This window comes from Zea mays, chromosome 3, assembly GCF_902167145.1.
Source record: "Zea mays cultivar B73 chromosome 3, Zm-B73-REFERENCE-NAM-5.0, whole genome shotgun sequence".
Taxonomy (NCBI): Eukaryota; Viridiplantae; Streptophyta; class Magnoliopsida; order Poales; family Poaceae; genus Zea; species Zea mays.
Window position 1 is genome coordinate 204,932,985 of NC_050098.1, and position 25,156 is coordinate 204,958,140.

Genomic DNA, 25,156 nt, shown 5'->3' on the forward strand with positions numbered 1-25,156 from the left:
AAGGACAGCGCCGCCTGCGCCACTCCGACTGCGGTGCCACTCGACAGAGTGAGTCTGACAGACAGTCAAGCCTTGCCAAAGGCGCCACGGCGAACTCCGCTCCGCCCGACCCCAGGGCTCGGACTCGGGCTAAGACCCGGAAGACGGCGAACTCCGCTCCGCCCGACCCCAGGGCTCGGACTCGGGCTAAGACCCGGAAGACGGCGAACTCCGCTCCGCCCGACCCCAGGGCTCGGACTCGGGCTAAGACCCGGAAGACGGCGAACTCCACTCCGCCCGACCCCAGGGCTCGGACTCGGGCTAAGACCCGGAAGACGGCGAACTCCGCTCCGCCCGACCCCAGGGCTCGGACTCGGGCTAAGACCCAGAAGACGACGAAACTCTGCCTCGCCCGACCCCAGGGCTCGGACTCCGCCCTGGCCTCGGCCGAACGACCTCCGCCTCGCCCGACCCCATGGCTCGGACTCGGCCTCGGCAACAGAAGACAGACTCAACCTCGGCTTCGGAGGAGCCCCCACGTCACCCTGCCTAGGGCACAGACCCGCCACGTCAACAGGAAGCGCCATCATCGTCCTACCCCGAATCGACTCGGGTCACGGAGAACAAGACCGGCGTCCCATCCGGCCAGCTCCGCCGGATGGGCAATGATGGCGCTCCACAAGCTCTGTGACGACGGCGGCCCCCAGCTCTCTTACGGAAGCAGGACGACGTCAGCAAGGACTCGACCGCTCCAACAGCTGTCCCTCCGCCAGGCTCCGTCGCACTGCTTCCTATTTGGGGTCTACCTAGACTGGTCCGACAAGCCCATCACCTTCGACCAGGCCGACCACCCCGACCATGTGCCGAGCCCGGGGAAATACCCTCTCGTCGTCGACCCCGTTGTCGGTAATGTCAGGCTCACCAAGGTCCTGATGGATGGGGGCAGCTGCCTCAACATCATCTACGCCGAGACCCTCAAGCTCCTGCGCATCGATCTGTCCTCCGTCCGAGCAGGCGCTGCGCCCTTCCACGGGATCATCCCTGGGAAGCGCGTCCAGCCCCTCGGGCGACTCGACCTCCCCGTCTACTTCGGGACGCCCTCCAACTTCCGAAGGGAGACCCTGACGTTCGAGGTGGTCGGGTTCCGAGGAACCTACCACGCCGTGCTAGGGAGGCCATGCTACGCGAAGTTCATGGCCGTCCCCAACTACACCTACCTGAAGCTCAAGATGCCGGGCCCCAACGGGGTCATCACCGTCGGCCCCACGTACAAACACGCGTTCGAATGCGACGTGGAGTGCGAGGAGTACGCCGAGGCCCTCGCCGAGTCCGAGGCCCTCATCGCCGACCTGGAGAACCTCTCCAAGGAGGTGCCAGACGTGAAGCGCCATGCCGGCAACTTTGAGCCAGCAGAGACGGTTAAGGCCGTCCCTCTTGACCCCAGTGGCGACACCACCAAGCAGATCCGGATCGGTTCTGGGCTCGACCCCAAATAGGAAGCAGTGCTCGTCGACTTTCTCCGCGCAAACGCCGACGTCTTTGCGTGGAGTCCCTCGGACATGCCCGGCATACCGAGGGATGTCGCCGAGCACTCGCTGGATATTCGGGCCGGAGCCCGACCCGTCAGGCAGTCTCTGCGCCGATTCGACGAGGAGAAGCGCAGAGTGATTGGCGAAGAGATCCACAAGCTAATGGCAGCAGGGTTCATCAAAGAGGTATTCCATCCCGAATGGCTTGCCAACCCTGTGCTTGTGAGGAAGAAAGGGGGGAAATGGCGGATGTGTGTAGACTACACTGGTCTCAACAAAGCATGTCCGAAGGTTCCCTACCCTCTACCTCGCATCGATCAAATCGTGGATTCCACCGCTGGGTGCGAAACCCTGTCCTTCCTCGATGCCTACTCAGGGTATCACCAGATCCGGATGAAAGAGTCCGACTAGCTCGCGACTTCTTTCATCACGCCGTTCGGCATGTACCGCTATGTCACCATGCCGTTCGGTTTGAGGAATGCGGGCGCGACGTACCAGCGGTGCATGAACCATGTGTTCGGCGAACACATCGGTCGCACAGTCGAGGCCTACGTCGATGACATCGTAGTCAAGACAAGGAAGGCTTCCGACCTCCTCTCCGACCTTGAAGTGACATTCCGACGTCTCAAGGCGAAAGGAGTCAAGCTCAATCCTGAGAAGTGTGTCTTCGGGGTGCCCCGAGGCATGCTCCTAGGGTTCATCGTCTCCGAGCGAGGCATTGAAGCCAACCCGGAGAAGATCGCGGCCATCACCAGCATGGGGCCCATCAAGGACTTAAAAGGTGTACAGAGGGTCATGGGATGCCTCGCGGCCCTGAGCCGCTTCATCTCACGCCTCGGCGAAAGAGGTCTGCCTCTGTACCGCCTCTTAAGGAAGGCCGAGTGTTTCGCTTGGACCCCTGAGGCCGAGGAAGCCCTCGGCAACCTGAAGGCGCTCCTTACAAAGGCGCCTGTCTTGGTGCCCCCGGCGGATGGAGAAGCCCTCTTGGTCTACGTCGCCGCGACCACTCAGGTGGTTAGCGCCGCGGTTGTGGTCGAGAGGCAAGAGGAAGGGCATGCATTGCCCGTTCAGAGGCCGGTCTACTTCGTCAGCGAAGTGCTGTCCGAGACCAAGATCCGCTACCCACAAGTTCAAAAGCTGTTGTATGCTGTGATCCTGACAAGGCGGAAGCTGCGACACTACTTCGAGTCTCATCCGGTAACTGTGGTGTCATCCTTCCCCCTGGGGGAGATCATCCAGTGCCGAGAGGCCTCGGGCAGGATCGCAAAGTGGGCGGTGGAAATCATGGGCGAAACGATCTCGTTCGCCCCTCGGAAGGCCATCAAGTCCCAGGTGTTGGCGGACTTCGTGGCCGAATGGGTTGACACCCAGTTGCCGACGGCTCCGATCCAACCGGAGCTCTGGACCATGTTTTTCGACGGGTCGCTGATGAAGACAGGAGCCGGCGCGGGCCTGCTCTTCATCTCGCCCCTTGGAAAGCACTTGTGCTACGTGCTGCGCCTCCATTTCCCGACGTCCAACAATGTGGCCGAGTACGAAGCTCTGGTCAACGGGTTGCGGATCGCCATCGAGCTAGGGGTCAGACGCCTCGACGCCCGCGGTGATTCGCAGCTCGTCATCGACCAAGTCATGAAGAACTCCCACTGCCGCGACCCGAAGATGGAGGCCTACTGCGACGAGGTTCGGCGCCTGGAAGACAAGTTCTTCGGGCTCGAGCTCAACCACATCGCTCGGCGCTACAACGAAACCGCAGACGAGCTGGCTAAAATAGCCTCGGGGCGAACGACGGTCCCCCCGGACGTCTTCTCCCGAGATCTGCATCAACCCTCTGTCAAGATCGACGACGCGCCCGAGCCCGAGGTACCCTCGGCTCAGCCCGAGGCACCCTCGGCACAGCCCGAGGTACCCTCGGCCCCCGAGGGCGAGGCACTGGATGTCGAGGAAGAGCAGAGCGGGGCCACGCCAGATCGAGATTGGCAGGCCCCGTACCTGCAATATCTCCGTCGAGGAGAGCTACCCCCCGACCAAGTCGAGGCTCGGCGGGTAGCGCGACGCGCCAAGTCGTTCGTCCTGCTTGGCGATGAAGAGGAGCTCTACCATCGCAGCCCCTCGGGCATCCTCCAGCGATGCATCTCCATCGCCGAAGGTCGGGAACTGCTGCAAGAAATACACTCGGGGGCTTGCGGCCATCACGCAGCGCCCCGAGCCCTTGTCGGGAATGCTTTCCGACAAGGCTTCTACTGGCCAACGGCGGTGGCTGACGCCACTAGAATTGTCCGCACCTGCGAAGGGTGCCAATTCTATGCGAAGCAGACCCACCTGCCCGCTCAGGCTCTGCAGACGATACCCATCACCTGGCCCTTCGCTGTATGGGGTCTGGACCTCGTCGGTCCCTTGCAGAAGGCGCCCGGGGGCTACACGCACCTGCTGGTCGCCATCGACAAATTCTCCAAGTGGATCGAGGTCCGACCTCTGAACAGCATCAGGTCCGAGCAGGCGGTGGCGTTCTTCACCAACATCATCCATCGCTTCGGGGTCCCGAACTCCATCATCACCGACAACGGCACCCAGTTCACCGGCAAAAAATTCTTGGATTTTTGCGAGGATCACCATATCCGGGTGGACTGGGCCGCCGTGGCTCATCCCATGTCGAATGGGCAAGTAGAGCGTGCCAACGGCATGATTCTACAAGGGCTCAAGCCTCGGATCTACAACGACCTCAACAAGTTCGGCAAGCGGTGGATGAAGGAACTCCCCTCGGTGGTCTGGAGCCTAAGGACGACGCTGAGTCGCGCCACGGGTTTCACGCCGTTTTTCCTGGTCTACGGGGCTGAAGCTATCTTGCCCACTGACCTGGAATACGGCTCCCCGAGGACGAGGGCCTACACCGATCAAAGCAACCAAGCTAGCAGAGAAGAATCGCTGGACCAGCTGGAGGAGGCTCGGGACAGGGTCTTACTACACTCGGCGCGGTACTAGCAGTCCCTGCGACGCTACCACGCCCGAGGGGTCCGGTCCCAAGACCTCCAGGTGGGCGATCTGGTGCTTCGGCTGCGGCAAGACGCCCGAGGGAGGCACAAGCTCACGCCCCCCTGGGAAGGGCCATTCGTCATCGCCAAAGTTCTGAAGCCCGGAACATACAAGCTGGCCAACAATCAAGGCGAGATCTACGACAACGCCTGAAACATCAAACAGCTACGTCGCTTCTACCCTTAAGATGTTTCCAAGTTGTTCATATACCTCGCACCTACGCAAAGTTTAGTCGTCAAGGAAGGGTCGGCCTAGCCTCGGCAAAGCCCGACCCTCCCTCGGGGGCTAAAAGGGGAGAGACCCCCTCTGCGTCGAATTTTTCCTCGAAAAAAGGATCTCTTTTTAGCAGGATTACTTTCGTGCTTCTTGACTACTTCGGAAAGCGGATCCTGGAAACGACGGAGTACACGTAAGCAGCCAAGGCTGACCGAGCCGAGGGACTCCTACGCCTCCGGGATACGGATACCTCACTCATCACCTTCTGCGATAAGTAACTCGCGCTCGGATAAAGCGACTCCGTGGACCGAACAAGTCTTCACGTTCGGAAGCTCTCCTGCCAAAGCAGTCCTTCAAGCTTTCTCGACTAAGTCGGGGACAGGGCCTCATGGACGGGTGAAGAGTCCAGATGCTCGAAACAAGAGGAAAAAAGACGCAGCTTCGCAAGCACGGCGAGGGTGTGTTTTCTGGCCTCGGCGGCCGCAGAAGGCACACGCTACAAGACGATCTGATCCTGCAGGCTCGGGTTTTCATGCTGAAGGGAGCCGTAGCACCCTCGGCATCGACGACGTCTTCAGCTAAGTCCGACCCAGCCTCGGACGGCGACGCGGTCCAGGGACCACTCCGGGAATCCGGCCCGAGCAGGCGGCTCGGCCGGTTACCCCTGGGGCCTCGGCCAACCGGCTTCCAAGGGCGCCAGCCCGACCCGAGGCCTCGGCGGATCGACTTTGGCGTCGGCTCCGCTGACGGACAACACGGCTAGGCTCCGGCCAACCAGGTTCCCATTCTCGAGCCAACTCCGCCTCTGTTCATACTGATATCGCTACCCCTGGCCTTGGCTCATCGAAGGGCGGCCGAGGGGTCTCTTTAACTAAGCTAGAGGAGCCCCAGACAACAAGGCCGAACGGGCCGAGGGATTCCTACGCCTCCGGGATACGGATACCTCACTCGTCACCTTGACACGGGGCGACTCATGCTTGGTAAAGCGGTTCAGATAATCAACAGGCGAGACTTAGTGCTCGAAAATGAGGAAAAAACACGGCTCCGTGCCGAAATTACATACATGTTCAGGCCCCGACAGCCGCAATGAACAAACACACTAGCATTCGAAGTGCCATTACAAACGGAACTCCGGTTCCCCCTCCGCAGGTACGAACAACCCCACTTCGAGGGGGAAGGCCTGCGGAGCAACGGAAGGCCGACGAACGGCGCGCCGTCACCTGCTCCAGCAGCGGCGACGACGACGACTTCTGCTCCGGGGGGTCGAACAGCGGCAACACTGACTCTAGGGCGGATGCTGCTGCCAGGAGGCCCCCGCCCACGACAAAACTCGTGAGGCAAGGACTGACAGAAGGCCGTAGAGTTGGAGGTCAGTCCATGGCCGGCCCCGGCTATCGCGCCGGCGGAAGAACCTCTTCCAGCTGCCGTGGCGGACGCCGGCGCCGCGAGCGGCTCCGAAGCCACTCGCGTCTGAAGACCGGGCACGCTGCAGCTGCCAGCGCCACGGACAATAACCGCTCCTCCCCCCCATCACTGAGTGAAGGAGCGGGCCGCCGCCCACGCGGGGGCCGACCTCAACTCGGCGCACTCCCCTCCCCAGCCCTGGTGATGAAAATCCTTGAGGCTGAGGGAGGGGCAGAGGCCGCAGCCCGGCTCGCTTTCCCCCACCATCAAGCCGGAGGTCACCATCTCGGGTGACCGCCGGTGGAGGGGAGCAGCCGGGCTGCATGATGAAAATCCTTGAAGCCGAACGATGGCTGAGAGGTACCAACTCCCATGGGGTTGCGTTCCTCCAACGAGGAGGCGGAAAGGCGGCGGAAACCCCCCATCCGGGGGCTTGGAAGATGGAAAGACACGACGCATAAGGGAGGAAGAAGACATGGTTGCCTTCTGAAAGGAGTCTCCCTCCTTTTAAAGGCAACTCTCCCTACGTGCGCCCCCAGACGCCGCGGGCTGAGTCTTCTCCAACACGCTCCAAGGCCCTCCCCTGCGACTCGGGGGCTGGGTCCCGCATGTCATGCAAACCAGCTCAGGGCAGAAGAAGCCAAACCGCCGCGCGAGGTGCGCACGACCGTCCAGCGTTTACAAGCGACCCCCCACTTTTGCCCAGACCAACGGGCGGAAGGGGCGGGCAGCCATGCAGACGGCATGCAACCACGCCGGGTGGACGCGCTTCTCCGACTTCTGACACGCCAGCTTGGAAGCCCAGGCCCACGCGTCAAGCAACCGGCGCGCCAGTTGCTGCATGCAAGCAACCGCACCGCCACTTGTGCCACCGTCGCGCCTCTTCGGTTGCGGAGCCTATGCCGCGACTCGAGGCGACCCAGCAGCGCCAGCCTGGCGCGTTGGTCAAAGCGACCGAAAGTGGGCCGGCAGTAATGGCGGTGGCAGGCGGGCGGGCGCAGCAGACACGTCGTCAGCCAGGCTCACGTCTCATCCTGGGACAGCAAGAGAGCCTTCTCCCACGGCGTGAAGACGGTGCACCCGTGACCCGTTACTCGAACGGATCGCGCACGCGCAACGGCCGCCCCGCCAACCACTCGCCCCGTCGCATTAACTCCACGGCGGGACAGGCGTCGCCTCTGACGGGAGGAGCGCGCGACGCTTCACCTTCGCCGTAATAACCGTGTCAGAAAAGGTACGCCACGTCGTTCGATTTCGTATCCTTTTCCTTTTTCCTCTTTCTCTATCTCTTGCAACAGGGACCGGGAAAGGGGGATACCCCGAAAAGGATCCTTCTCCACGAAGGAACCGGGCTCCGAGCCCCCCTACTGATCAGGGGTTCGAAGACTGGCCCTCCGAAGGGTTCAACAGTCGCCTCAGATCGCGTGGGCCCGACACCCACTACTGGTCAGGGGTTCGAAGGCCAGCCCCCCGAAGGGTTCCATGGCCGCCTCAGGCTACTCGGGCTCCGCGCCCATTACAGATCAGGGGTTCGAAGGCTGGCCCCCGAAGGGTTCACAGTCGCCTCAGACACCGAGCGAGGGATGACCAGGGGTACATTCGATACATAACCGAGGCTCGGGCTGCGCTCCCGAGGTACCCTAGGACATTTCTGAGACCAGCGGGAACGATCTTGTAACGGAATCCCATCGGAGGGAGGCATCGAGCCCTCGGACCCCGTCGCCAGGGGACCGGGTCCGGCAAATCACCTGCAGGTACTTTTGGGCGTGCCTCTGGGCCCCTAGCCGACCCCCAACGAACGGGGCACAGACGTCCACTCGGATTACCCGCTTGCAGCTCACCGGAGACACCATGTTCGGTGCCCATCGAGGGTAACATGGCGCACTCCCCCCTCCTCCTTGCGGAAAGGCGACGTAGGGGCGTATGTAAAAAGTCGAGTCTGTCCCTGATCGTCCTCTCGCCCTGTGCAGAGGCTCGGGGGCTGCTCTCGCAAAATCCGGCTCCGGCCAAACCGTTGACAGCGTCAACATACCAGCCCGAGAGCTTGGGCCCCGACCGTGCACCCGGGCTACGGCCAGTTCGCATGAGGGAACGACCAGACCAGCCGAAGCATTACGCGAGGTATTAAGACCTCGAAGGAGTGTAACCACTCCTCCGAGGCCTCGGGGGCTACACCCGGCGGGTGCGCTCGCGCGCACCCACCGGAACAAAATGCAACCGAGAAAGGCTGGTCCCCTTGCAAAAAAGTGCGACGAAAGCCTCCAAGCGAGTGATAACACTCCCTTCGAGGCTCGGGGGCTACTGTCGGGGACCATAATTAGGGGTACCCTCAAGACGCCTAATTCTCAGCTGGTAACCCCCATCAGCATAAAGCTGCAAAGGCCTGATGGGTATGATTAAGTCAGGGATCAGTCCACACGAGTGACTCGATCACGCTTCACCCGAGCCTAGCCTCGGCCAAGGGCAGCCGACCTCGAGAGACTTCCGTCTCGCCCGAGGCCCCCCTTTTTACGGCGGACACATCACCGGCTCGCCCGAGGCCTTGGCTTCGCTCAGAAGCAACCCTGACTAAATCGCCACACCGACTGACCGAGTTGCAGGAGCATTTAACGCAAAGGTGGCCTGACACCTTTATCCTGACACGCGCCCCCCCGGCAGAGCCGACGTGACCGCCGTCACTCCACCGCTCCACTGACCAGTCTGACAGAAGGACAGCGCCGCCTGCGCCACTCCGACTGCGGTGCCACTCGACAGAGTGAGTCTGACAGACAGTCAGGCCTTGCCAAAGGCGCCACGACGAACTCCGCTCCGCCCGACCCCAGGGCTCGGACTCGGGCTAAGACCCGGAAGACGGCGAACTCCGCTCCGCCCGACCCCAGGGCTCGGACTCGGGCTAAGACCCGGAAGACGGCGAACTCCGCTCCGCCCGACCCCAGGGCTCGGACTCGGGCTAAGACCCGGAAGACGGCGAACTCCGCTCCGCCCGACCCCAGGGCTCGGACTTGGGCTAAGACCCGGAAGACGGCGAACTCCGCTCCGCCCGACCCCAGGGCTCGGACTCGGGCTAAGACCCGGAAGACGACGAAACTCCGCCTCGCCCGACCCCAGGGCTCGGACTCCGCCCTGGCCTCGGCCGAACGACCTCCGCCTCGCCCGACCCCATGGCTCGGACTCGGCCTCGGCAACAGAAGACAGACTCAACCTCGGCTTCGGAGGAGCCCCCACGTCACCCTGCCTAGGGCACAAACCCGCCACGTCAACAGGAAGCGCCATCATCGTCCTACCCCGAATCGACTCGGGTCACGGAGAACAAGACCGGCGTCCCATCCGGCCAGCTCCGCCAGATGGGCAATGATGGCGCTCCACAAGCTCTGTGACGACGGCGGCCCCCAGCTCTCTTACGGAAGCAGGACGACGTCAGCAAGGACTCGACCGCTCCAACAGCTGTCCCTCCGCCAGGCTCCGTCGCACCTCCGACAGCCACGACATCACGCCAGCAAGGTGCCAAGACCTCTCCGGCTGCCACATTGGCATGTACCTAGGGCGCTAGCTCTCTCTCCGCTAGACACGTAGCACTCTGCTACACCCCCCATTGTACACCTGGATCCTCTCCTTACGACTATAAAAGGGAGGACCAGGGCCTTCTTAGAGGAGGTTGGCCGCGCGGGACCGAGGACGGGACATGCGCTCTCTTGGGGCCACTCGCTTCCCTCACCCGCGTGGACGCTTGTAACCCCCCTACTGCAAGCGCACCCGACCTGGGCGCGGGACGAACACGAAGGCCGCGGGACCTCCACCTCTCTCACGCTCGACTCCGGCCACCTCGCCTCTCCCCCCTTCGCGCTTGCCCACGCGCTCGACCCATCTGGGCTGGGGCACGCAGCACACTCACTCGTCGGCTTAGGGACCCCCCTGTCTCGAAACTCCGACAATAATGAAAGTGACCAGGAACTCGGGAGCAAGAGGGAAAAGAAGAAACATTACAAGAAGGCCAAGGGCGAGGCATATATCGGAAAGGAGTGGGATTCGGATTGCTCCTCCTCCGACTCCGACAATGAAGGACTCGCCGCCACCGCCTTCAACAAGTCGTCCCTCTTCCCCAACGAGCATCACACATGCCTCATGGCGAAGGAGAAGAAGGTATGTACTCGAGAAAGTACCACTTATTTTTCTAGTGACGATGATTCTAGTGACGACAATGAAATAGACTATTCTAGTTTATTTAAAGGTCTAGATAGAATTAAAATTGGCAAAATTAATGAGTTAATTGATGCCTTGAATGAAAAGGATAGGCTTTTAGAAAAGCAAGAGGATTTGTTATATGATGAACATGATAAATTTGTAGAAGCACAAAAATCTCATGCTTTAGAAGTTAAAAGAAACGAAATGCTTTCTTGTGAATTATCTTCTTGCCATGAGACAATTTCTAGCTTAAGGAGCATTAATGATGACTTGAATGCTAAGATTGCTAGTAAATCTAACTCTTGCGTAGAGAATGTTATAACTTGCACTAGGTGTAAAGATATTAACATTGATGCTTATAGTGAACACCTAGCTTGCATTTCTAAATTAAATGAAGAGGTGGCTAGTCTTAATACCCAACTTGAGACTAGCAAAAGTGATTTTGAGAAACTAAAATTTGCTAGGGATGCCTACACGGTTGGTAGACACCCCTCAATTAAGGATGGACTTGGCTTCAAGAGGGAAGCCAAGAACTTAACAAGCCATAAGGCTCCCATCTCCGCCAAGGAGAAAGGGAAGGCCCCTATGGCTAAAAGTACTAAAAGGAACCATGCTTTTATGTATCATGATAGGAGACAAACTAGAAATGCTTATAGGAGTTATAATGCTTATGATGACTTTAACTCTCATGCCATGGTTGCTTCTAGTTCTTCCTATATGCATGGTAGAAATATGTCTAGGAGAAATACTATTCATCATGTGCCTAGAAAGAATATTATTCATGCTCCTAGGAAAGTAGTGAATGAACCTTCTACAATTTATTGTGCTTTAAATGCTTCCTTTGCTATTTGTAGAAAGGATAGGAAAATAGTTGCTAGGAAGTTAGGGGCAAAATGCAAGGGAGACAAAACTTGCATTTGGGTCCCTAAGGATATTTGCACTAACCTTGTAGGACCCAACATGAGTTGGGTACCTAAGACCCAAGCCTAAATTTGCCCTGCAGGTTTATGCATCCGGGGGTTCAAGCTGGATTATCGACAGCGGATGCACAAACCATATGACGGGGGAGAAGAAGATGTTCACCTCCTATGTCAAGAATAAAGATTCCCAAGATTCAATTATATTCGGTGATGGGAATCAAGGCAAGGTAAAAGGGTTAGGTAAAATTGCAATTTCTAATGAGCACTCTATCTCTAATGTGTTTTTAGTTGAGTCTCTTGGCTACAATTTGCTATCTGTTAGCCAACTATGCAATATGGGATATAATTGTCTTTTTACAAATGTAGATGTGTCTGTCTTTAGAAGAAGTGATGGTTCACCAGCTTTTAAGGGTGTATTAGACGGCAAACTTTATTTAGTTGATTTTGCAAAAGAGGAGGCCGGTCTAGATGCATGCTTAATAGCTAAGACTAGCATGGGCTGGCTGTGGCATCGCCGCTTAGCACATGTAGGGATGAAGAACCTACACAAGCTTCTAAAGGGAGAACACGTGATAGGTTTGACTAACGTACAATTCGAAAAAGATAGACCTTGTGCAGCTTGTCAGGCAGGTAAACAGGTGGGAGGAACGCATCACAGCAAGAATGTGATGACCACATCAAGACCCCTGGAGCTGCTACATATGGACCTCTTCGGACCCGTCGCCTATCTGAGCATAGGAGGAAGTAAGTATGGTCTAGTTATTGTTGATGACTTTTCCCGCTTCACTTGGGTGTTCTTTTTGCAGGATAAGTCTGAAACCCAAGGGACCCTCAAGCGCTTCCTCAGGAGAGCTCAAAATGAGTTTGAGCTCAAGGTGAAGAAGATAAGGAGCGACAACGGGTCCGAGTTCAAGAACCTTCAAGTGGAGGAATTCCTTGAGGAGGAAGGGATCAAGCACGAGTTCTCCGCTCCCTACACACCACAGCAAAATGGTGTGGTAGAGAGGAAGAACAGGACGCTAATCGACATGGCGAGGACGATGCTTGGAGAATTCAAGACCCCCGAGCGTTTTTGGTCGGAAGCTGTGAACACGGCTTGCCACGCCATCAACAGGGTCTACCTTCACCGCCTCCTCAAGAAGACTTCGTATGAGCTTCTAACCGGTAACAAACCCAATGTATCTTACTTTCGTGTATTTGGGAGTAAATGCTACATTCTAGTGAAGAAGGGTAGAAATTCTAAGTTTGCTCCCAAAGCTGTAGAAGGGTTTTTGTTAGGTTATGATTCAAATACAAAGGCGTATAGGGTCTTCAACAAATCATCGGGTTTGGTTGAAGTCTCTAGCGACGTTGTATTTGATGAGACTAATGGCTCTCCAAGAGAGCAAGTTGTTGATCTTGATGATGTAGATAACGAAGACGTTCCAACGGCCGCGATACGCACCATGACGATTGGAGATGTACGGCCTCGGGAGCAATTGGAGCAAGATCAACCATCTTCCTCAACTATGGTGCATCCCCCAACTCAAGATGATGAACAGGTTCATCAAAAGGAGGCGTGTGATCAATGGGGAGCACAAGATGATCACGTGATGGAGGAAGAAGCGCAACCGGCACCTCCAACTCAAGTCCGAGCGGTGATTCAAAGGGATCATCCCGTCGACCAAATTTTGGGTGACATTAGCAAGGGAGTAACTACTCGATCTCGATTAGTTAATTTTTGCGAGCATTACTCTTTTGTCTCTTCTATTGAGCCTTTCAGGGTAGAGGAGGCCTTGCTAGATCCGGACTGGGTATTGGCCATGCAGGAGGAACTCAACAACTTCAAGCGCAATGAAGTTTGGACACTGGTGCCTCGTCCTAAGCAAAATGTTGTGGGAACCAAGTGGGTGTTCCGCAACAAACAAGACGAGCACGGAGTGGTGACAAGGAACAAGGCTCGACTTGTGGCAAAAGGTTATGCCCAAGTCGCAGGTTTGGACTTTGAGGAGACTTTTGCTCCTATGGCTAGGCTAGAGTCTATTCGTATCTTGCTAGCATATGCTGCTCACCATTCTTTCAGGTTGTACCAAATGGATGTGAAGAGCGCTTTCCTCAATGGGCCGATCAAGGAGGAGGTGTACGTGGAGCAACCCCCTGGCTTCGAGGATGAACGGTACCCCGACCACGTGTGTAAGCTCTCTAAGGCGCTCTATGGACTTAAGCAAGCCCCAAGAGCATGGTATGAATGCCTTAGAGACTTTTTAATTGCTAATGCTTTCAAGGTTGGGAAAGCCGATCCAACTCTTTTTACAAAGACATGTGATGGTGATTTGTTTGTGTGCCAAATTTATGTCGATGACATAATATTTGGTTCTACTAACCAAAAGTCTTGTGAAGAGTTTAGCAGGGTGATGACGCAGAAATTTGAGATGTCGATGATGGGCGAGTTGAACTACTTCCTTGGGTTCCAAGTGAAGCAACTCAAGGACGGCACCTTCATCTCCCAAACGAAATACACGCAAGACTTGCTAAAGCGGTTTGGGATGAAGGACGCCAAGCCCGCAAAGACTCCGATGGGAACCAACGGACACACCGACCTCAACAAAGGAGGTAAGTCCGTTGATCAAAAAGCATACTGGTCCATGATAGATTCTTTGCTTTATTTATGTGCTAGTAGACCAGATATTATGCTTAGCGTATGCATGTGTGCTAGATTTCAATCCGATCCTAAGGAGTGTCACTTAGTGGCGGTGAAGCGAATACTGAGATATTTAGTCGCTACGCCTTGCTTCGGGATCTGGTATCCTAAGGGGTCTAACTTTGACTTAATTGGATACTCAGATTCCGACTATGCTGGATGTAAGGTCGATAGGAAGAGTACATCGGGGACGTGCCAATTCTTAGGAAGGTCCCTGGTGTCGTGGAACTCTAAGAAACAAACTTCCGTTGCCCTATCCACCGCTGAGGCCGAGTACGTTGCCGTAGGACAGTGTTGCGCGCAACTACTTTGGATGAGGCAAACCCTCCGGGACTTTGGCTACAATCTGAGCAAAGTCCCACTCCTATGTGATAATGAGAGTGCTATCCACATGACGGAAAATCCTGTTGAACACAGCCGCACAAAGCACATAGACATCCGGCATCACTTTTTGAGAGACCACCAGCAAAAGGGAGATATCAAAGTGTTTCATGTTAGCACCGAGAACCAGCTAGCCGATATCTTTACCAAGCCTCTAGATGAGAAGACCTTTTGCAGGCTGCGTAGTGAGCTAAATGTCTTAGATTCGCGGAACTTGGATTGAATTGTAGCATACATGTGTTTATGTCCTTGATCATGTTCATTCTGCATTTTGTTGCTTATTGTGGTGCTCAAGTTGTACAAACATTCCCCGGACCTCACAAGTCCTTGTGTAAGTGATGCACATATTTAGGGGGAGTTGTGCTACAACTTGACCCTTTGAGACTAACCATATGCTTGAGTTTGGTTGTTTTAGTCTCCAAGGAGGATTGAAAGGGAAAAGGTGGACTTGGACCATGCAAGACTTCCACTGCACTCCGATGAAAAGAGTAACTTTTCCAAGTTCATCTTTAAACTCTTATTGCCTATTTTGCTCTTAATTGAAGAATTTGGTGAGGCAATGGGGTTACAGGGCCAAGATTGATCCCGTTTTGGTGCTTGATGCCAAAGGGGGAGAAAATAAAGGCCAAAGCAATAGATGGATCAGCTACCACTTGAGAAATTTTGAAAATAGTAGAATAGAGCTTTTGGTTTGTCAAAACCCTTGCATTGTCTCTTTTGTCAAAAGTTGGCCTCTTGTGGGGAGAAGTGTTGATTATGGGAAATAGGGGGAGTTTTTGAAATCTTTGATCAATCTCTTTTGGAATGACTCTCTTTATGCTTCAACATGTGTGTTTGACTTAGAGAATAGAGATTTGAGTTTGATTTGCAAAAACAAACCAAGTGGTGGCAAAGGATGATCCATATATGCCAAAAATGAATCAAAATAAATTTGAGTTTTATTTGAAGTGATTTTGCACTTACTCTAGTTGCTTTATGTTGTGTTGGCATAAATCACCAAAAAGGGGGAGATTGAAAGGGAAATGTGCCCTTGGGCCATTTCTAAGTATTTTGGTGATTGAGTGCCAACACAAGTGCTTAAATGTGAATTCATGCTTATGGATGGACAAAGTGCAAAACAAGAGCAAAGGTATGTTTCTAAGTCTTAGTACATTGGTTTTGTGTACTAATATACTTGTCTAAGTATTAGAAACAGAAAGAAGAAGAAAAGAGAAGAGTTGGCTGTGTACAGCCAAAAGGCTGTTTCGGTCTGGGGCACCAGACTGTCCGGTGGTGCACCGGACAGTGTCCGGTGCGCCAGGCTGCCTCGAGCGAAGTGGCCGCTCTCGGGAATTCGCCGACGGCGTACGGCTAAAATTCACCGGACTGTCCGGTGAGCCAACGGTCGGCTGGGCCAACGGTCGGCCGCGGAATCTGCGCGCGACACGTGGCCGAGCCAACGGTCGGAAGGGGGCACCGGACTGTCCGGTGTGCACCGGACATGTCCGGTGCGCCAACGGCTCCCAGATCTGCAACGGTCGACTGCGCCATTTCTGGAAGGAAATCGGGCACCGGACAGTGTCCGGTGTGCACCGGACTGTCCGGTGCGCCCGATGAGAGAAGGCAAGAATGGCCTTCCAGATTTGCTCTCAACGGCTCCTAGCTGCCTTGGGGCTATAAAAGGGACCCCTAGGCGCATGGAGAAGTACACTAAGCAACCTAAGAGCATTCTTGATCATCCACACTCAGTCTTTGCGCATTCGTTTGTCATTCTCAGTGATTCGAGCTCCGTTCTAGTGAGAACCTTGAGATAGTCTTTTGAGCTCGATTCTTGGCCGTGTGTGTGCGCATTTTGCTGTGGATTTGTGTGTGTTGCTTCCCTTCCTTACTCCGTGATTCTTTGTAAACATCAAAAGTGTAAGGGCGAGAGGCTCCAAGTTGTGGAGATTCCTCGCGAACGGGATAAGAAAAGAAAAGCATAACACTGTGGTATTCAAGTTGATCATTGGATCACTTGAGAGGAGTTGAGTGCAACTCTCGTCCGTTGGGACGCCACAACATGGAGTAGGCAAGTTTTGTACTTGGCCGAACCACGGGATAAACCACTGTGTCTTCTCTGTGTTGAACTCTTTGTGGTTATCGTATTGTGCAAGATCTTCTCTCTAGCCACTTGGCATTAACTGTGCTAACGTTTAACCAAGTTTTGTGGCTTAAGTTTTTAAGTTTTACAGGATCACCTATTCACCCCCCCTCTAGGTGCTCTCACCAACGACTCGGGCTCGGGCCACAGACGCAAAGATGGGAAGAAGAAGAAGACAAGACGCATCAAGGAGATCGTCTACTACGACGACAGCGATGAGTCCACTTCTTCCCAAAAGGACAACGACGACAACGACTGCGAGAGAAGGAAACCGGTTAATTCAAACTTTTCTTTTGACTACTCTCGTATTCCGCATAGTACAAATGCTCATTTATTATCCATTCCACTTGGTAAACCTCCTCACTTTGATGGAGAGGACTACGGATTTTGGAGTCACAAAATGCGTAGTCATTTGTTCTCTCTCCATCCAAGCATATGGGAGATAGTTGAGAATGGAATGCATTTTGATAGTAATGATAGTCCCATGTTCATCAATGAGCAAATTCATAAAAATGCACAAGCTACTACTGTTCTTCTAGCTTCTTTGTGCAGGGATGAATACCACAAAGTGAGCGGCTTGGATAACGCCAAGCAAATTTGGGACACCCTCAAGATCTCTCATGAGGGGAATGATGTCACAATGCTCACCAAGATGGAGTTGGTGGAAGGCGAACTTGGGAGATTCGCTATGATAAGGGGAGAAGAGCCAACTCAAACGTACAACCGGCTAAAGACCCTTGTCAACAAGATAAGAAGCTATGGAAGCACGCGATGGACGGATCACGACGTCGTCCGCCTAATGCTAAGGTCTTTTACTGTCCTTGATCCTCATCTTGTAAACAATATTCGTGAGAATCCTAGGTACACCAAGATGACGCCTGAAGAGATACTTGGAAAGTTCGTGAGCGGGCGAATGATGATCAAGGAAGCAAGATACGTGGACGACGCATTGAATGGTCCAATCAATGAGCCTCAACCTCTTGCTCTCAAGGCAACAAGAAGCAATGAGATGCTACCTAGCAAGGTGGCACAAATTGAGGCGGCCGGACTTAATGATGAAGAGATGGCTCTCATCATCAAGAGATTCAAGACGGCGCTAAAAGGTCGCAAAGGGCAGCCAAGCAAGACCAAGACAAAGGGGAAGCGCTCATGCTTCAAATGTGGTAAGCTTGGTCATTTTATTGCTAACTGTCCCGACAATGATAGTGATCAGGATCAAGGGAACAAGAGGGAGAAGAAGAAGAACTATAAGAAGGCAAAGGGCGAGGCGCATCTAGGCAAGGAGTGGGATTCGGATTGCTCCTCTTCCGACTCCGACAATGAAGGACTCGCCGCCACCGCCTTCAACAAGTCATCCCTCTTCCCCAACGAACGTCACACATGCCTTATGGCTAAGGAGAAGAAAGTAAGTACTCGAAACTCTACTTATGCTTCTTCTAGTGAGGATGAGTCTAGTGATGATGATGAAATAGACTATTCATGTTTATTTAAGGGCCTAGATAGAACCAAGGTAGATAAAATTAATGAATTAATTGATGCCTTGAATGATAAGAATAGGCTTTTAGAAAAACAAGAAGATTTGTTGTATGAAGAACATGACAAATTTGTAGAAGCACAAAAATCCCATGCTTTAGAAGTTAAAAGAAATGAAATGCTTTCTTGTGAATTATCTTCTTGCCATGAGACGATTTCTAGCTTAAGGAGCATTAATGATGATTTGAATGCTAAGATAGAAATAGCTGGTAAATCAACAACTTGTGTAGAAAATGTTGTTATTTGCAATAGATGTAAAGACTTTGATATTGATGCTTGTAGTGAACACATAGCTTCTATTGCAAAGTTAAATGATGAAATGGCTAGTCTTAATGCCCAACTTAAGGCTAGCAAAAGTGATTTTGACAAATTAAAATTTGCAAGGGATGCCTACACAATTGGTAGACACCCCTCAATTAAGGATGGTCTTGGCTTCAAGAGGGAAGTCAAGAACTTAACAAGCCATAAGGCTTCCATCTTCACAAAGGAGAAAGGGAAGGCCCCTATGGCGAGTAATGCTAAAAGGAACCATGCCTTCATGTACCATGATAGAAAATATTCTAGAAATGTTCATGATGATAGGAGTTTAATGCTTATAATGCTTTTGACTCTCATGCCATGTTTGCTTCTAGTTCTTCCTATATGCATGGTAGAAATGTTGTTCATATGCCTAGGAGAAATGTTGTCAATGAACCTTCTACAATTTATCATGCTTTAAATGCTTCCTTTGCTATTTGTAGAAAGGATAGGAAAATAGTTGCTAGGAAATTAGGGGCAAAATGCAAGGGTGATAAAACTTGCATTTGGGTCCCTAAGACAATTGTGACTAACCTTGTAGGACCCAACAAGAGTTGGGTACCTAAGTCCCAAGCCTAAATTTGCCTTGCAGGTTTATGCATCCGGGGGTTCAAGCTGGATTATAGACAGCGGATGCACAAACCATATGACGGGGGAGAAGAAGATGTTTACCTCCTACGTCAAGAACAAGGATTCCCAAGATTCAATAATATTCGGTGATGGGAACCAAGGCAAGGTAAAAGGGTTAGGTAAAATTGCAATCTCAAATGAGCACTCTATTTCTAATGTGTTTTTAGTTGAGTCTCTGGGATATAATTTACTATCTGTTAGTCAATTATGCAATATGGGATATAACTGTTTGTTCACAGACATAGATGTGTCTGTCTTTAGAAGGTGTGATGGTTCACTAGCTTTTAAGGGTGTATTAGACGACAAACTTTATTTAGTTGATTTTGCAAAAGAGGAGGCCGGTCTAGATGCATGCTTAATTGCTAAGACTAGCATGGGCTGGCTATGGCATCGCCGCTTAGCACATGTAGGGATGAAGAACCTTCACAAGCTTCTAAAGGGAGAACACGTGATAGGTTTAACTAACGTGCAATTCGAAAAAGATAGACCTTGTGCAGCATGTCAAGCAGATAAACAGGTGGGAGGAGCACATCACAGCAAGAATGTGATGACCACATCAAGGCCCCTGGAGCTGCTACATATGGACCTCTTCGGACCCGTCGCTTATCTAAGCATAGGTGGAAGTAAGTATGGTTTGGTTATTGTGGATGACTTTTCCCGCTTCACTTGGGTATTCCTTTTTACAGGATAAGTCTGAGACCCAAGGAACCCTCAAGCGCTTCCTAAGGAGAGCTCAAAACGAGTTTGAGCTCAAGGTGAAGAAGATAAGGAGCGACAACGGGTCCGAATTCAAGAACCTTCAAGTAGAGGAGTACCTTGAGGAGGAAGGGGTCAAGCACGAGTTCTCCGCTCCTTACACACCACAGCAAAATGGTGTGGTAGAGAGGAAGAACAGGACGCTAATCGATATGGCGAGGACGATGCTTGGAGAATTCAAGACCCCCGAGCGTTTTTGGTCGGAAGCTGTGAACACGGCTTGCCACGCCATCAACAGGGTCTACCTTCACCGCCTCCTCAAGAAGACGTTGTATGAGCTTCTAACCGGTAACAAACCCAATGTATCTTACTTTCGTGTATTTGGAAGCAAATGCTACATTCTAGTGAAGAAGGGTAGAAACTCTAAGTTTGCTCCCAAAGCTGTAGAAGGGTTTTTGTTAGGTTATGATTCAAATACAAAGGCGTATAGGGTCTTCAACAAATCATCGGGTTTGGTTGAAGTCTCTAGCGACGTTGTATTTGATGAGACTAATGGCCTCCAAGAGAGCAAATTGTTGATCTTGATGATGTAGATGAAGAAGATGTTCCGACGGCCGATATACGAACCATGGCGATTGGTGAAGTACGACCACAGGAACAAAAGGAGCAAGATCAACCTTCTTCCTCAACTATGGTGCATCCTCCAACTCAAGACGATGAACAGGTTCATCAACAGGAGGCGTGTGATCAAGGGGGAGCACAAGATGATCATGTGATGGAGGAAGAAGCGCAACCTGCACCTCCAACCCAAGTTTGAGCGATGATTCAAAGGGATCATCCCGTCGATCAAATTCTGGGTGATATTAGCAAGGGAGTAACTACTCGATCTCGATTAGTTAATTTTTGTGAGCATTACTCCTTTGTCTCTTCTATTGAGCCTTTCAGGGTAGAGGAGGCCTTGCTAGATCCGGACTGGGTGTTGGCCATGCAAGAGGAGCTCAACAACTTCAAGAGAAATGAAGTTTGGACATTGGTGCCTCGTCCCAAGCAAAATGTTGTGGGAACCAAGTGGGTGTTCCGCAACAAACAGGACGAGCACGGGGTGGTGACGAGGAACAAGGCTCGACTTGTGGCAAAAGGTTATGCCCAAGTCGCAGGTTTGGACTTTGAGGAGACATTTGCTCCTGTGGCCAGGCTAGAATCAATTCGTATCTTGCTAGCATATGCCGCTCACCATTCTTTCAGGTTGTACCAAATGGATGTGAAGAGCGCTTTCCTCAATGGGCCAATCAAGGAGGAGGTGTACGTAGAGCAACCCCTTGGCTTCGAGGATGAACGGTACCCCGACCATGTGTGTAAGCTCTCTAAGGCGCTCTATGGACTTAAGCAAGCCCCAAGAGCATGGTATGAATGCCTTAGAGACTTTTTAATTGCTAATGCTTTCAAGGTTGGGAAAGCCTATCCAACTCTTTTCACTAAGACTTGTGACGGTGATCTTTTTGTGTGCCAAATTTATGTCGATGACATAATATTTGGTTCTACTAATAAAAAGTCTTGTGAAGAGTTTAGCAGGGTGATGACGCAGAAATTCGAGATGTCGATGATGGGCGAGTTGACCTACTTCCTTGGGTTTCAAGTGAAGCAACTCAAGGACGGCACCTTCATCTCCCAAACGAAGTACACACAAGATTTGCTAAAGCGGTTTGGGATGAAGGACGCCAAGCCCGCAAAGACGCCGATGGGAACCGACGGACACACCGACCTCAACAAAGGAGGTAAGTCCGTTGATCAAAAAGCATACCGGTCCATGATAGGTTCTTTGCTTTATTTATGTGCTAGTAGACCGGATATTATGCTAAGTGTATGCATGTGTGCAAGATTTCAATCCGATCCGAAGGAGTGTCACTTAGTGGCTGTGAAGCGAATTCTTCGATATTTAGTCGCTACGCCTTGCTTCGGGATCTGGTAACCAAAGGGGTCTAACTTTGACTTGATTGGGTACTCAGATTCCGACTATGCTGGATGTAAGGTCGATAGGAAGAGTACATCGGGGACGTGCCAATTCTTAGGAAGGTCCCTGGTGTCATGGAACTCTAAGAAACAAACCTCTGTTGCCCTATCCACCGCTGAGGCCGAGTACGTTGCTGCAGGACAGTGTTGTGCACAACTACTTTGGATGAGGCAAACCCTCAGGGACTTTGGCTACAATCTGAGCAAAGTCCCACTCCTATGTGATAATGAGAGTGCTATCCGAATAGCGGAAAATCCTGTTGAGCACAGCCGCACAAAGCACATTGACATCCGACATCACTTTTTGAGAGACCACCAGCAAAAAGGAGATATCGAAGTGTTTCATGTTAGCACCGAGAACCAGCTAGCCGATATCTTTACCAAGCCTCTAGATGAGAAGACCTTTTGCAGGCTGCGTAGTGAGCTAAACGTCTTAGATTCGCGGAACTTGGATTGAATTGTAGCATACATGTATTTATGCTTTTGATCATGTTCCTTTTTTGCATTTTGTTGTTCAGTATGGTGCTCAAGTTGTACAAACACTCCCTGGACTTCACAAGTCCGTTGCAAAGTGCTGCACAGTTTTAGGGGGAGATATGTTACAACTTGACCCTTTGAGACTAACCATGTACTTGAGTTTGGTTGTTTTAGTCTCCAAGGAGAATTGAAAGGGAAAAGGTGGACTTGGACCATGCAAGACTTCCACTGCACTCCGATGAAAAGAGTAACTTTTCCAAGTTCATCTTTATACTCTTATTGCCTATTTGCTCTTGGTTGAAGATTTTGGTGAGGCAATGGGGTTAAAGGGCCAAGATTGATCCCGTTTTGGTGCTTGATGCCAAAGGGGGAGAAAATAAAGGCCAAAGCGATAAATGGATCAGCTACCACTTGAGAGATTTTGAAAATAGTAGAGATTTTGAAAATAGTAGAATAAAGCTTTTGGTTTGTCAAAACTCTTTTGTTGTCTCTCTTGTCAAAAGTTGGCTTCTTGTGGGGAGAAGTATTGATTATGGGAAAAGGGGGGAGTTTTTGAAATCTTGAATCAATTTCTCTTGGAATGACTCTCTTTATGTCTTAACATGTGTGTTTAACTTAGAGATAGAAATTTGAGTTTGATTTGCAAAAACAAACCAAGTGGTGGCATAGAGTGATCCATATATGTCAAATTTGAATCAAAATAAATTGAGTTCTTATTTGAAGTGATTTTGTACTTGTTCTACTTGCTTTATGTTGTGTTGGCATAAATCACCAAAAAGGGGGAGATTGAAAGGGAAATGTGCCCTTGGGCCATTTCTAAGTGTTTTGGTGATTTAGTGTCCAACACAAGTGCCTAAGTGTAAAAAGGTAGACAAAGTACAAATCAAGGATAAAGGTATGTTTCTCAGACTTAGTACATTGTTTTATGGACTAATGTATTGTGTCTAAGTGCTGGAAACAGGAAAAATCCAATTGGAAATGTCTTGGCTCGAGCAACCAAGAATCTGCTGATTCTGGGAGCACCGGACTGTCCGGTGGTGCACCGGACAGTGTCCGGTGCGCCAGGCTGGCTCGAATGAACTGGCCGCTCTCGGGAATTCACCGGCGACGTACGGCTATAATTCACCGGACTGTCCGGTGTGCACCGGACTGTCCGGTGAGCCAACTGTCGGCCGGGCCAACGGTCGGCCGCGCGATCTGCGCGGGACACATGGCCGAGCCAACGGCTAGAAGGGGGCACCGGACTATCCGGTGTGCACCGGACATGTCCGGTGCGCCAACGGCTCTCAGGCTGCCAATGGTCGACTGCGCCACGTATGGAAAGAAATCTGGCACCGGACATGTCTGGTGTGCACCGGACTGTCCGGTGCGCCAGTCGACAGAAGGCAAGATCAGCCTTCCTAGATTGCTCTCAACGGCTCCTAGCTGCCTTGGGGCTATAAAAGGGACCCCTAGGCGCATGGAGGAGAACACCAAGCATACTGACAACATTCCTAAGCACCAAGACATCGATTCCGCGCATTTGTTTCTTTGTGATAGCATATAGAGCTCTTGTGGAGTTGTGAACTCATTGGGTTGTGTTGCGAGCTCTTGTTGCGACTTGTGTGCGTGTTGTTGCTCTGATTTGTGAGTCTTGTGTGAGTTGCTCATCCCTCCCTTACTCCGTGATTCTTAGTAAACATCAAAAGTGTGAGGGCGAGAGGCTCCAAGTTGTGGAGATTCCTCGCGAACGGGATAAGAAAAGAAAAGCAAAACACTGTGGTATTCAAGTTGATCATTGGATCACTTGAGAGGAGTTGAGTGCAACTCTCGTCCGTTGGGACGCCACAACGTGGAGTAGGCAAGCGTTGGTCTTGGCCGAACCACGGGATAAACCACTGTGTCATCTATGTGATTGTTCTCTTGTGGTTATTGTGTTTTGCTAAGACTTCTCTCTAGCCACTTGGTGATTATTGTGCTAACACTTAACCAAGTTTTGTGGCTATAAGTTTAAGTTTTACAGGATCACCTATTCACCCCCCTCTAGGTGCTCTCAATATGTGTGTTGTCTTGCAAGTCCCCTTTCACGAACGAGTTGCTTCTTTTATTTTTTTTAACATCTAAATATCCATTCAAAATTATACACAGTACTTCACTTTGTTCTTCATGTTATACAGTTCACTAAGTCAAAAGGAACCTTGTGCCTCCTGTGTTTCCATGCTTTACTATTGAACAATGAACATATCTGATTCACAATGATTTAGAGAACAAAACAACAAGGGGATTAACATTTTACTTTCACTACTTTAGGCCAGCACTCCTGTCCGTTTTTTTGTATCCAATAATAAAGGCCAATTTCTGGCTTCTCTTTGCAATATGCTTTGTTGGGATTGAATCTAGAATCACTGTTCTTAATAATCTAGCACAAATATGAACTGCTGCCAACACCACCATCTTGCTCTTTGTCTTCAATATCTAGAACTTTTTTGGCTGGCTGGGGGAGGTGTTCTTATTTCTGAATTGATTCAAGACATCGATACTCCCTTAGCCAAGGGTGAAAGGGCTATAAAGCCAAGAAGACGAAGAAGGGTGAAGAATTCAGGTTTTCGGAAGCAATAGTGAAGACTATTTTTTGGCTTCTCTTTGCAATATGCTTTATTGGGATTGGATCCTCGATCACTGTTATTAATAATCTAACACAAATATGAGCTGTTGCAGATCCTATTGACACAACCATCTGACTCTCTACCTTCATTTTTTTGCAATTTTTGGTTGCCTGGGAGGTGTTGTTGTTCCTGAGTATCTTGTCAGGTAACATGATATTTCATATCTACTCTTGGAAATAATAGCTTTTGTATGGTGAACCATGCACAATTAAACATAGAAAAATCATGCTCCTTTTGTGTGATTCGATGGAATCCAACGATAAGATGTCTGTTACTGTCAAACTGTGTATGAATGATTTAGTCTACATTTTGGAAGTGTCATTCACAGTTGATTTAATTTATTGTTCTATGTTGAGAACAAGAGGTCCGAATAATTTCCTTATCTTTAAAGCCGGAAGGAAACAACGACTATAACATTGTCCACGTCG